Here is a 14,039-nt window from a genome sequence, read left to right on the forward strand (position 1 = left end):
ATCAACATTCCAGAAAATATAATAAGAAAATCATGTCAATTTGGTAAGCAAACCAGAGCTCATTTCCCTGAGAAGGAAGGATCAGCTAGTAAGCCTCTTGAACTTGTTCATACTGATTTATGTGGTCCATCAAGGAAAAAGTCGCCTCGTGGAAAAGAATACTTTATATTGTTCATTGATGACTTTTCTAGAATGTGTTGGATAGGACTTCTAAAGCATAAAGATGAAGCATTTGAAAAGTTCAAAGCCTTCAAAGCATTGGTTGAAAATGAATCAGATCGCAAAATCAAATGCCTCAGGTCTAATCAAGGAGGGGAATTTACCTCAAATGAGTTCTTCGACTTTTGTGAAGAACATGGAATAAAAAGGGAATTCTCTACCGCAAGGACTCCTCAACAAAATGGAGTGGTAGAAAGGATGAACAAAACTGTTCAACAAATGGCTCGTGCCATGCTAGATGAATCTAGAACTGATGTAACCTTCCCGGGTGAAGCTGCATTTGTTGTAGTCACTTTTCTCAACAAAACAAATGTTTGGGTAAACAACACTCAAACTCCACATGAACTTTGGTATGGTAAGACTCCTACTGTAAAATAATTCAAAGTTTTTGGAAGTAAATGTTACATCAAAAGGATTAATGAAAAACTTGGCAAGTTTGAACCTAGAGCAGATGAAGGCATTCTCCTTGGTTACACTTCCCAAAGTAAAGGATAAAAGTGTTATAATAAAATACTAGGGAAAATTTTTGAAAGGATTGATGTTGTGGTTGATGACGCAGGCCAAAACCCAAAGTAGGTAAAAACCGAAGATTATGAAGAAGATGAGGATTATCCTTCCACATCAAATCAGACTAATTCTGAAGAAGAAACCAATGAAGCACTAGAAGAACAGATAACGATAGAAGAAAAGACTCCATCCAGGTATGTTCAGAAAAATCATCCAAGGACTCAAATTTTGGGACAGAAAGAGGCAGGGGTGCAGACAAGAAGAAATATTACAAAAGCTTCAAGCTATCCAGCATTGCTTTCCACCATTGAACCTCAAAATGTACATGAAACATGCAAAGATGAATGTTGGGTCAAGGCCACGAATGAAGAGCTTGAGAAAATTGAAAAGAATAATACTTGGGAATTAGTTCCTAGACCTCATGATAAGAATATCATTGGAACCAAATGGATATTCAAAAAAAAGCTGAATGAAAATGGAGAAGTTATTAGAAACAAGGCTAGATTTTCTTGTAAAGGATATGCTCAACAAGAAGGTATAGATTTTGAAGAAACTTTTGCCCCTGTTGCTAGACTTAAAGCCATAAGAATGTTCCTTGCTCTTTCTAGCTTTCAGAACCTCAAAGTATACCAAATGGATGTAAAATTTGCCTTTCTTAATGGAGACTTAGAAGAAGAAGTATATATTGAGAAACCAGATGGATTCATCCTTGGAAATGATCCAAAACTTGTATGCAGACTCATAAAAGCTCTCTACGGCCTAAAACAAGCTCCAAGGGCCTGGTATTACCATCTTGACAAATATCTCCATCAACAAGGTTTTTCAAAAGGATCAGTTGATAGCAATCTATATACAAAGATTGACAATGATAAATTGTTAATACTTGTTGTGTATGTTGATGATATCATTTTTGGTAGCAATGAAAAAGCCATGAGTCAAAACTTTGCTTTGGTAATGCAGAAATAATTTGAAATGTCCTTGCTTGGTGAACTCACATATTTTCTTGGTTTACAAGTTCAACAAAATAAAGATGGTATTTTTTCTATCACAAACCAAGTATCTCAAGCAGATCTTGAAAAAATATGGCATGGAAGATTCTAAACCAGTATGTACCCCTATGGTAATAGGATGCAGTCTCAGTTCAAATGATGAATCAACAGCAGTACATCAACCAACCTACAGATCCATGATTGGCAGTCTACTTTATCTAACAGGTACCCGACCAGAAATCATGCATGCAGTGGGAATAGTTGGAAGATTCCAAGCAAATCCAAAGGAATCACACCTTCAAGCAGTCAAAAGGATTTTCAAATATCTTCAAGGAACACAGAACTTTGGTTTATAGTATCCTAGGGATACAGATCTTACACTTCATGCATATACAGATGCAGATTGGGTAGGAAGCGTGGATGACAGAAAAATCACTAGTGGTGGTGCATTTCATATGGGTTCCAGATTAGTATCTTGGTTTAGCAAGAAACAAAGTTCAATGGCATTATCTACAGCTGAATCAGAATATGTGTGTTATCGGGAAAACTAGTGTCTATACAGAGCTGCTAGTCCCACTAAGGCTGGTAGCTACCTTAGAAACAAACACACTAAAAACTACTTTCGTTTTCCTTTATGAGAAATAGATAAGAGAAGAATAAGGAGACCAACCTCTGTCTTGCGCTTGGTTCCTTGCTTGATTCCTCTCTCTTCTAGTAGGTCTTTGCCACTCGCTTCCTTGTCTACCTAGCTTCAAGGAGTACCTGTAGAATCAAAGCAGCATAACACTATCCAAGAACATAGATCTATTATCACAAACAATATAGGATCAGTTGTACATTGACCACGCAAATGCATAAATCATCAATCATACAAGAGTGTGGAGGAAAACTTGAATAGTTTTATTGATAATCAAGAAAGAGCAAATAGGATTACAACCAATTGTTCTGACCCAACATCATCCTCTCAGCAAGAAAGCCCTTCTTCACCTCATGAAAAGATTAGATCACCCAACACTATAATATTACACCAAGAAACCAACAACACTTCCTTACAAGATACAAAATTCCAGCCTCTGGATCTCCGGGATGAGGGATCCATATATAGATGTCTGCAAGGGAGGTGAGTCGGCTTTTGAGATTTGATTAGTGTATTCTCTTTGATAGTTCTTGATTCCACTTGGAGATTGATGATCTCTTACTCATCCCTGGTCGAATTTAGAGAGGCAATTATCACAGGAGAGGTTTCTGGAAGATTCCATGCTCCTCCACCTTGCGGATTGACCCTGCCATTTGTCCCTTCTCGCCCATCACACCCCATAGAAGGGTTTTTTGACATGCATCGCACCTACTGTGTGTATTCAGGTGGGATGCAACACACTTTGCCTATGGAGCAGGTGAAATGGTCTAGTTTTGACCAGTTCTGAGTAAATTTTCATGGAGAACTTCTGCGAGATGCTGTAATCAGTTGACCTTGTTCTTTTAGGGGTTGGAACAACACCTTTAGGGACTTAGGAGCCCTTGGTTTATGGACATTTATGCTTGGGGTTGCAGTGCCCAAAAATGTATATAACAGTTGCCCCCTAAAGCATGAGGTCGTTAATCTTTTGATGTCGGGTGAAATGCTTTATCATGAGGATCCAAAGTTTTTTCGAGCTGGAAGGCAACTTGTAATAAGATACAATACAATACATTATCTTCATATTATTTTCATGATCTAGCTAAGGCGGGCATTCCCATGCTCAGCTTTATAAATTCATTTTCATGTACATACGATAGACAATCGTCTAAGTGTAGACTGATGATTCTGGTAGAGCCATCATCCCTTAGATTGGATGATTATCTGTGCAGCAATGATGTACATTTGATGTCTTTATTTTCCTGAATATATATCGTAGCCCGGATGGATGAAACTAGATCTGGGGTCTTCAATCTCATTCGATCTTCACTCAAAGTACAAGTCGATCCATGTGAGAGATGTTCTGGAGTCGAACATGGAAAGACATCGCCTGATTACCAGCCAACGATGTAAGCTGTTAACAGGCGCGAGAGGAATCATCGATAATGATAATTATCCTCAAGGTACTACAGTACAATTCACGTGGTGTGAATAAGGGACTTGGCGTCGAACACCACGCAAAATCTTTCGGTCGAAGGCCATTGATGTAAACCTATCGCCGGAAGTGAGAAACTTTCCATTGAGGCATGCAAGCTTCAAAGTACTAAAAGGGTTGTTCCTAGATCGACTTCTTGGATAATGAGCTGATGTTGACAAGAAGCGATCTATCATAGGAGAGCCTTAGTGAATCCCACATCAATGACACGGAACGGAGAAAATGATTTTAATGGAGGTGAAAACGATCTGGTGATATACGGTTCAGGGTGGCGGTCATGAAAGAATGGAGCGAAAATGTATTATAGTGGGTGAGACACAGGTGAATTCTCTAAGCAACTTCTCTTGAACATATCGGTGACACTGACATGATGGATTGGTAGCATTAACCCCAAATGTGGATGGTGTGATGGAACCATGGTGATGTGACCAGTGAATGGAACAACCCAACCCGACTCGGATGCGGAGTGAAAGTGTCATGTTCAAGAGCGACTTGCTACCAACAAAGTTTCTTCAAGTTTTCTTCCCAATTTTTCCCCAGTCATTGCTGACCAGTACCTCTTTATTTTTGTCAAGCTTGAGGAGGATAACATATGCTTGTTCTATAATTTTCCCTTCGGGCAAACCCATCACTATGTTTTAACGAGCCTAGCGATAGTGAAACTCGTTCTTGTCTGTTATGGACAAGTTTGTCGCTATTAGGTTTTAACGAGTTTAACGACAAAGATAACTAGGTCCTTTTCAATTTTTGAGAGTCTGAAAAGGGACGTAAAGGAAACTACAAAAATCCTTTTTCGTCATCTAATCCCTTAAGTCCAAAAAAGTATAAAATAATACAAAAGGGATGAATTTTCGGTAATTTTAACGAGCCGAACAAAACAAGCGCTCGATCTTTTTGTGTAATAATCCCTCAGGTCCAAAAAGATTAAAATCTAAAGGAGGGATAGCACTTCTGGTCACTTTAACGAGCTGGAGAGGCCAATGGCTCGACAATCTTTTCATATTTTATGAGTCAGTTGAAAAGAGCTTAAAGGAGACTCATTTTTTAGGAACGAGTGATAGATTCGGGTAGCAGCTGATTCCAGGTAAGGTTTGGAATTTTCCAATCACGACAGTGTCACAAGGATGGCTAACAAGATCACTCTTCGTAGCTGTTCCTCAAAAGGGGTTGTTGGGTCCCTATAATACTAGTGATTACCCCATTACTATTGTAGTTATACCCCTTATTTATATTGTTGTGCCCCTATTACCCCCATATTATTATTTCTGTGCCCCATAGAATCCCTCTATTGTTACTTTTGTGGCTTTATATTATTATTGTTAGGTCGGCTGGATTATATTGTGACTCCTTAGACTCCTATATATAGAAAGGAGGTTTTGTCATTTGTATCATCCAAGAATTTTTCATTTATGTAATGTAAAGGAGGTTGCCCCCTCGAAGAGGCTGAATTCTAAGGCATTGATCTATCTTTTCTTGAGCTGGTTTCATAACATTTGGTATCAGAGCTTTGGATTCTAGGGTTTCGCTGCTCCAAACAGGTCATCGTGGCATTTTTGCTATAACTTTTTTCTGTGACGTTTCAGAAGTTGCAAAAAAAAACCATTTGAGAAGAATTTTCGATGAACCTTGGGTCCGAATTTCAAATCTTTTCGCACGATATTTTCGGAGATATAATCTGAGGAAGTTGGTCTTTTTGCAGACTCCTGAATTACATTCAAAACAGGTGACCTGGGGAAAATCGTCATAACTTTCGCTCTGAGGATCGGATTGAAATTTCGTAAAAATTTACAAAAAGAGGACGGACTGTAGTTTCTTGTGGGTGTTTTTTAGATCCAAAGGTCGAAACAGTGACTCGCGGCACGTCGTACAAGTCAGCTCTACTGAACTAGTCTATAATCAAGTCACTGTGGGAGATTTCGCATAACTCTTCCTTGGAGAATCCAATTTTGGTCAGACTTGTGGCATTGGAAAGAGGACATAGAGAGCTACTACAGGTCACAATTTCAGAACTAGATGACTGGAAAGTATAGAGATACATCAGAGGCAATATCGAGCTCCTACAAAGTGAAAAAAGGTGTGTAGATTTTTTTAAATTTTTGCTTAAGCTTGGTTTGAAAATTTATTTTGAAGGAATTCAAAGGGCATAGTAGAGCATTATTATCGGTAACTGATGCCCCGAGGAAAGAAAATGCAAACACCTAGTAAGGAACCTGAAAGCTCTAGCATGACTCATGAAGAAGAGGAAGAAATGCTACATGATATATCAAAATCACAAGAAAAAGTGCAACAAATGTCACGCTCACAAAAGTTAACAGATGCTAAGATAAATGGCGTGGAAGCTAAGATAAATGACGTGGAAGCTAAGATGGACAATTTGAAGATAGATTTGAACACAAATCTAAAGACAGGCATGGCAGATTTGAAGACAGATTTGACTAATTTTCTACAAGAAATACTTACTAAGGGTGAAAAGGTAGTAAAGGAAATTCATGATGAGAACAAAAGAAATGTTAATCATGATTCCATAGACGCTAATGTTGGATCGAAGAATCACCACATTCCAAAAATCGATATGAGGAAGTTTGATGGCAAGGATCCCGCCACATGGATATTACAGATGGAGCAATTCTTCGATCTCAATAATGTGCAAAACACACAAAAGGTACGTATGGCAACTTTATATTTGGAACCAAATCAATTTGTATGGTATCAATGGCTTTCTTCTCGTAAACAATTTATCACTTGGGCAATTTTTACAGAAGAATTGATAGCACATTATGAGGATACAAAAAGCAACACTTTTTTTAACCAATTGATAAGTCTCAAACAAAAGGGTTCAATAATGGAGCACATTGAGGAGTTCCAAAAATTGAACATAAGGGTAAAAGATATTCCAGAGGAGCATAGGATTGATGTGTTCATAGGGTCTTTAAAGGATAATATCCAACATGATGTGCGCCTTTGGGAACCTGATTCATTAGAGAAGGCATTCAGGTTAGCAAGAAAAATGGAAAGCAAAATTATGGCAACTAGGAAGCATACCATTCACAACTATAAAGACGGAAGTGTTGTTGCCCATAGTCTTCGACAACCTACAAGGTTGACACCACAACAATTGGAAGAAAAAAGAGCAAAAGGGATTTGTTACATTTGTGATAGAAAATACACAAAAGGTCATAAGTGTGTTAAGAAGAAATTATTCTACATAGATTGTGAAGAGGAAGAAGAAAAGGAGCAAGAAAGGTCAAAAGAAGAGATATATTCCAGGAACAAAGCCTAGATGAAGAACAAATAAATCCGACCATATCTTGTAATGCATTGGCAGGAATTACCACTCCTCAAACCATCAAGATAGAAGGACAAATCAAGAAGAAAAAGGTAATAGTGTTGATTGATTCAGGAAGCACCCACAATTTTATTCATTGTAGGGTAGCAAAAGAATTGAATTGCTTCCTATATCCAGCACCAGAGTGTCAAGTGATGATTGCAAATGGAGAGGAACAATAAATTGTTCTGGAAAGTGCCATAATATCAAGCTATCCATGGGAGAATATGTATTGACTAGCCCAATGCTTTCCATTCCAATGGGAGGTGCTGATGTTGTACTTGGAGTCCAATGGCTACAATCCTTGGGTACAATAGCTTTTAATTTTCAAGAACTTTTCATGAAATTTTCTGTGGAAGGAAAGGAAGTTGAGTTAAGGGGTATTGCAAGGAAACCAGGAAAGTTAATCAGCTCTAATGGCATGACAAAGCTTCTAAAAAAGGAGCAAAGAGGTGTAATTGCACAATTATGTTCGCTAGATGTTTCCACATTGGAATCATCTATTTCTCCAGATCTCCAAAAAGTCCTGGACAATCATTCCAAGGTATTTGAGACTCCCAAAGGTCTCCCACCTATGCGTGATCATGATCATGCTATTCATCTGATTCCAGGAAGTGTTCCTCCAAACATCAGGCCGTACATATATCCATATGTCCAAAAAAGTGAAATTGAACGTACGGTTGCAGAAATGCTAGAGGCTGGTATAATTCAACCGATTCAAAGTTCTTTCTCAGCTCCAGTAGTATTGGTGCACAAGAAGGATGGATCATGTCGCATGTGTCCAGATTATAGGGAGCTCAACAAGCTCACTATTAAAGATAAGTTCCCCATTCCTGTCATTGATGAATTATTGGATGAATTGCATGGATCAATTTACTTCACCAAGTTGGATCTTTGTTTGGGATATCATCAAATCAGAATGAAGATTGAAGACATTCTGAAAACGGCATTTAGAACTCATGAGGGTCATTATGAATTTTTGGTCATGCCTTTTGGCCTTACCAATGCACCTTCAACATTTCAAGGTTTGATGAATTCAATTTTCAAACCATTCCTTAGAAAATTTGTGTTGGTATTTTTTGATGATATACTAATCTACAGCAAGTCTTGGAAGGATCATGTTGAACATGTTGACAAGGTGCTACAACTATTGGAGGAGAAACAATTATATGCAAAAAGATCCAAATGTTTCTTTGGAGTCCAGGAGGTGGAATATTTGGGTCATATTGTATCTCATGAAGGAGTTAAGGTAGACCCTAGCAAAATTAAAGCCATTAAGGAATAGAAAATCCCCACATCCATAAAGCATCTACGAGGATTTCTTGGGTTGACAGGGTATTATCGCAAGTTCGTTAAGAATTATGGGAGAATAGGAGCACCTCTAACAACATTATTGAAGAAAGATTCATTTTCATGGACTCCGGAAGCAACAAAGGCCTTTAAACATCTTAAAGAGGCAATGTGCCAAGCACCGGTCTTAGCTACACCGGACTTCACAAAAACCTTTATTGTGGAATGTGATGCTTCAGGAAATGGAATTGGTGCTGTTGTAATGCAAGATGAAAGACCCATTGCTTTTGAAAGTCGTCCAATCAAGGGAAAGTTTTTAAGCAAAGCTATTTATGAGAAGGAAATGTTGGCAATACTCCATGCACTTAAGAAATGGCGACCCTACCTAATGGGAAGACACTTCAAGGTAAAAACGGATCATGATAGCCTTAAATACTTTTTAGAACAAAGATTATCCTCTGAAGAGCAACAAAAGTGGGTCACAAAGATGTTGGGTTATGACTTTGAAATCATCTACAAAAAAGGGAAGCAAAATGTGGTGGCAGATGCACTCTCAAGAAAGGATGAGGATATGGAAGCATTGTTGTGTGCCATTTCTATTATCCAACCAGATTGGATAAACGAAGCAAAGGAGGAATGGAAGAATGACGAAGAAGTGTGGGCACTTATTCGAAAGCTACAACAAGATTCCAGTACTTCTGATACATTTAGCTGGCAAAATGATTCGTTATGGTACAAAGATCGCTTATACCTCTGTAAGAATTCCCAGCTAAAACAAAAGATTCTTATGGAATTGCACACTTCTCCCTTAGGAGGGCACTCAGGATTTTTAAAAACTTACCACAGGGTTAAGAAGGAATTTTTTTGGGATGGCCTTAAATCAGATATTCAAAATTTTGTGGCAGAATGTTTGGTTTGCCAACAAAATAAAGTTGAAACAATTAAGACACCGGGTCTATTACAACCTTTATCCATTCCAAGCCAACGTTGGGAGGAGGTTTCAATGGATTTTATCACAGGTTTACCCAAGTCTGAGGGAAAGAGTGTCATCATGGTGGTAGTTGACAGACTTACCAAGTATGCACACTTTTGTGCATTATCACATCCATTTAAAGCGAGTACAGTTTCTACTGCATTTATGGAAACTGTTCAAAAGCTACATGGAAACCCAAAGATTATTGTAAGTGACAGAGATCCCATTTTCACTGGAAATTTTTGGACAAAATTATTTTCTTGTCTGGGTACTCAGTTAGCTCATAGCTCATCTTATCATTCTTAATCTGATGGGCAAACTGAGATAGTAAACAAATGTTTGGAAGGATATCTTCGTTGCTTTGTATCTGATAAACAGACACAAAGGGTCAAATGGTTGCCTCTGGCTGAATGGTGGTATAACAATTCCTTCCATACAGCAACAAAAATGACCCCATTTATGGCACTTTATGGGTACCAACCACCATCAATCACATCATATTTAAGAGAAAATTCTAAAGTTCAAGCAGTGGAACATCACATTGAACATCAACAACAAGTCCTCCAACTCTTAAAGGATAACCTCGTGTTGGCACAAAATAGAATGAAACAACAGGCAGATCAACATTGCAGTGAAAGAAGTTTTGATGTAGGTGATTAGGTATTCCTACGTCTACAACCATATAAGCAAATGTCCCTAAAGCAAGCTAAGAAGGATAATAAATTATCACCAAAGTATTATGGTCCGTACAAGGTGTTGGAAAAGATTGGCACTATGGCATACAAATTGGAGCTTCCTGTAGCTTCTCGATTGCACCCAGTTTTCCATGTTTCATGTTTAAAGAAGGTTATAGGCGACGAGATCCCAGTTCAAACAATATTGCCAGAACTTGACAAGGAAGGAAAAATTATATTGGAACCGGAAGCAGTCACAGAAATAAGAACTCGACAACTACGAAATTGATCAATTTCAGAGTATCTTATCAAGTGGAAGAACTTATCCGCTGAAGATTCCACATGGGAGGATGAGAATTTTATGCAGAAGTATCCATAACTACTCAATCGTTGAGGACAACACTTTTTTGAAGGAGAGGGGCATGTTGGGTCCCTATAATACTAGTGATTACCCCATTACTATTGTAGTTATACCCCTTATTTATATTGTTGTGCCCCTATTACCCTCATATTATTATTTCTGTGCCCCATAGAATCCCTCTATTGTTATTTTTGTGGCTTTATATTATTATTGTTAGGTCGGCTGGATTATATTGTGACTCCTTAGACTCCTATATATAGAAAGGAGGTTTTGTCATTTGTATCATCCAAGAATTGTTCATTTATGTAATGTAAAGGAGGTTGCCCCCTCGAAGAGGCTAAATTCTAAGGCGTTGATCTATCTTTTCTATCTTTTCTTGAGCTGATTTCATAATAGGGGTAAACAATCAAGTGGAGGTGAATGATCGGCCAATACAGAGTGGAGGTGATGATGAGAACACGACCAAGGCTTCAAAGGCTGAAGTACTACATTCATGATGGTTATTTACCAGAAATTGGTTCATTTTTTATTTTAAAATAAGCTTAAACGTTGGGGGAAACACTTGCTCATTGCTTATGTTTATTATTTAACGAGCTTGAATTCCATGTTAAAACTGTTCGATCCAGTCATATAATAAGAATGTCTCATCTAAAAACGACATTATTTCAAAGCTTTGCCCCACATCCTTTCTTTATGCAAGTTAGGAAACGACCAATCCTATGAGTTTAAAGGGTTAGAGGACCTATAAATTTAAAAAATAAACGGTCGCTCTTCGCTTGCATGCCAAAAGGTTTGCATGCCCCCAGGTATAGTGAAATATAGTTTCGAGGTTACCCCTCAATTTGCAGACAAAACATTTGTTTTATCGGGAAAGGCCTACCCTTTTCAAGTTACCAAATATTGTTCTATCTGTACCACAAACAAAACACTTCTTCAGCGATGTCTACCGAAATAGACAAAGGTGAGTAGCGCAGACGCCTCTACTCACATAACTTTGAAGAGGGAATCTTTTTCTAGCCTAATCCCATTTTCCTAAATGGATGGGTGTGTCAGACTAGTCATATATCCTTCGCGGAAACCTACCCTATACTTGAAGTTTTCCTGCCGAAGCAGACCAGGGTGCATGCCCCCTGGGTTTCGCGCTCATCAGGAGGACGGACTGGGGATTGATGAGACATTCCTTGCGTGAAAAGACCATTCAGGGTTGGTATATGACTATTTGCTATTAGTGAACTGGGGAATGAAAGCTGGTCTACGAGCTTGACCACTCTTCCTTCGTGCGGAAAACACATTACTCTAAAGAGTGAGGGGACAATGGCTCCCATGCAATAAATATAGTCTCGTCCAAGGAGTAGATTATAATCCAGGGGTCCTTGGACTACCCTTACTTTCATGTGAATAGTTTTCCTTCTCAATGTTATCGGCATATCGGGAAGGATCCCTAACGGTCGACTGGTTCCTTTGTCAAAGCCTGTTAGATTTATCATCTCAGGCAAAAGAGATGGAGAACCAAGCGCTTTCCAAGCAGTCGAGGAAAGGATAATCACAGAAGCCCCTTCATCTATGATGGTACCGGCCATGACCATTCTATATATTTGAGCAATGATCCGGAACGGTACACTAGCCGGTAAACGGGGTCTGCCTAGTAGATTCCAGTCAAAGGAAACAACCAGGTTTCTTGGAGGTGGGACCGAATAGATGGTTGGATACGACTCTGACGAAATTCCTTCATGTGGTAAAGGAATGGGTAGACTGCCCCCATGTTCATTGGAGTCTGTGCTTATGAACAGAATTTGTACGGTGTCATTCTTGTTCTCTTCGGTCACTGTATCATCTGAAGATGGACCTTCTGAAGGCAAGACCAGGTCAACTTCCGCCTCAACCTTTTGACTTTTGTCTGGTATGGATTCAGATGGTTTATCTTCAATGGTAGATGTTTCGGCCGACCACAAGGGCGTGTCAGCCGGATTTTCAACTAGTGACGGACTCGGCAAGAGTTTTTTGTATCCAAGAGGAAGCCGTAATGGTGAAACTGGACGGTCGTCCAAAACTCTTTTAGCTTCGTCTAAGAAGGGACAACGGTGGATGGCGTGATCGCCTTCACACAATTTACAAGGAAATTTATATTTTCCTTTTTGTCCAGGGGCTTCACTTTCACTAGTTGACGGTGTATGCTCAACATGATCATCAGAGGTTGATGACACCAGATTGTGCAAACGAGGAGACCAGTCCCTTAAGATTCGAGGGATGTAAGGACAATCTCGATGATAGTGGTCTCCTTTGCAAATGACACATGGTGATTTAGGCCTGGTCGGTGCAGTGTGTGGATTTTCGCTAGACGATGCTTGGTTACCCCTTTTTGCCTTTGGCTCCTTCTTCTTCTTCTCTTTCTTCTTCTTCTTCTCCTTCTTCTTCTCAGTTACTTGATTTTCGGCTTTACCAGCTTCATCAAGCGAAGAGGAAGGAGGAGAGGAATAATTGGATGAAGTAGAGGTTTGGGGGGTAACTCTAATATCGTTTAGTTGCTGACTTGATTGTTTAGGAATTACGGTGTTCTGAACGACAGAAGTTGAGAAGAGCCATACAGGCAAGCCGATTGTCAATCCTGGAAGAGACAATGTGCCATATGGGGTGCACCAACATCTCCCCAAGAGGAGAAGGGACTAGGATTTCCTCCAAGGGGAACTCCTTGGTTGGTGGACTCCATTTTTCTCAACTTAAGATCAACGTAGGAAAGGTGATGATTATTCTGTTTAAAATAAATTTTAGACGCTTTGACACAACTTGTTTTTTCAATTTTTAAGAGTCAAGAAAAAACAAAAGATGACTCTAGTCACCTTCGATTTTTTATGAGCGCGAAGTGACAAGTGCTCAAATGGACCTTTTCCGTTAAGGAGTCTGAAAAGGAACGAAAGGGATTGCTCTGGAAATCTAGACAGAGGGATTACCAAACCAATCACAAAACTGCAGAATACTTTTTACGGTACGGCAGTCAATCTTCCTGAATGCTGTGTTCAGTGCATTGCGATCGATAGGGCGGCAGACACGACTTCCTATGGATAAAGGATAAAGCCTATTTTGGTCTCCCAAAATATACTCGATGGTACGTGGGAGCACAAGTCCATACTGGCACTTATCGTCTCAAAGTGGAGGAATCACCCAACCAACAGTGAAAACAACAGTTACTAGGCTTTACGACGCCGGAATACGTCTCTAGCCTAGACTTCTAGATGTTATGCGTTAGGTTCCAAAGCGTTTTTAGATTCATTAAATTTATTTTATATTTGATCTTGCTTAATAAATTTGCCTTTCAGGTTCACCGCGTGATGTAGATGTACAATTCCTAAAATGCAATCTAAGATGATAAACAGTCGTTTAATCTTCTTTCTGCAAGGAAAATCCTAGCTACTAAGGAAAGACAGATGGCGTTCTTTCAACAAAGAGCACAGAGCACACACTATATGCATTGTCCTAAATCAAGCCAACAAATAGTCTAAATGCAAATGCACATGCATGTATTTGTTTTCAGCCTTCTTAATGTGTGAATGATAAAAAGAAAGCTAAGCGCAAATCCGAATTATTTTCCAAAG

Source organism: Pinus tabuliformis, chromosome X, assembly GCF_031772625.1.
Source record: "Pinus tabuliformis cultivar Carrire ecotype Pingquan chromosome X, CPIR1, whole genome shotgun sequence".
Taxonomy (NCBI): Eukaryota; Viridiplantae; Streptophyta; class Pinopsida; order Pinales; family Pinaceae; genus Pinus; species Pinus tabuliformis.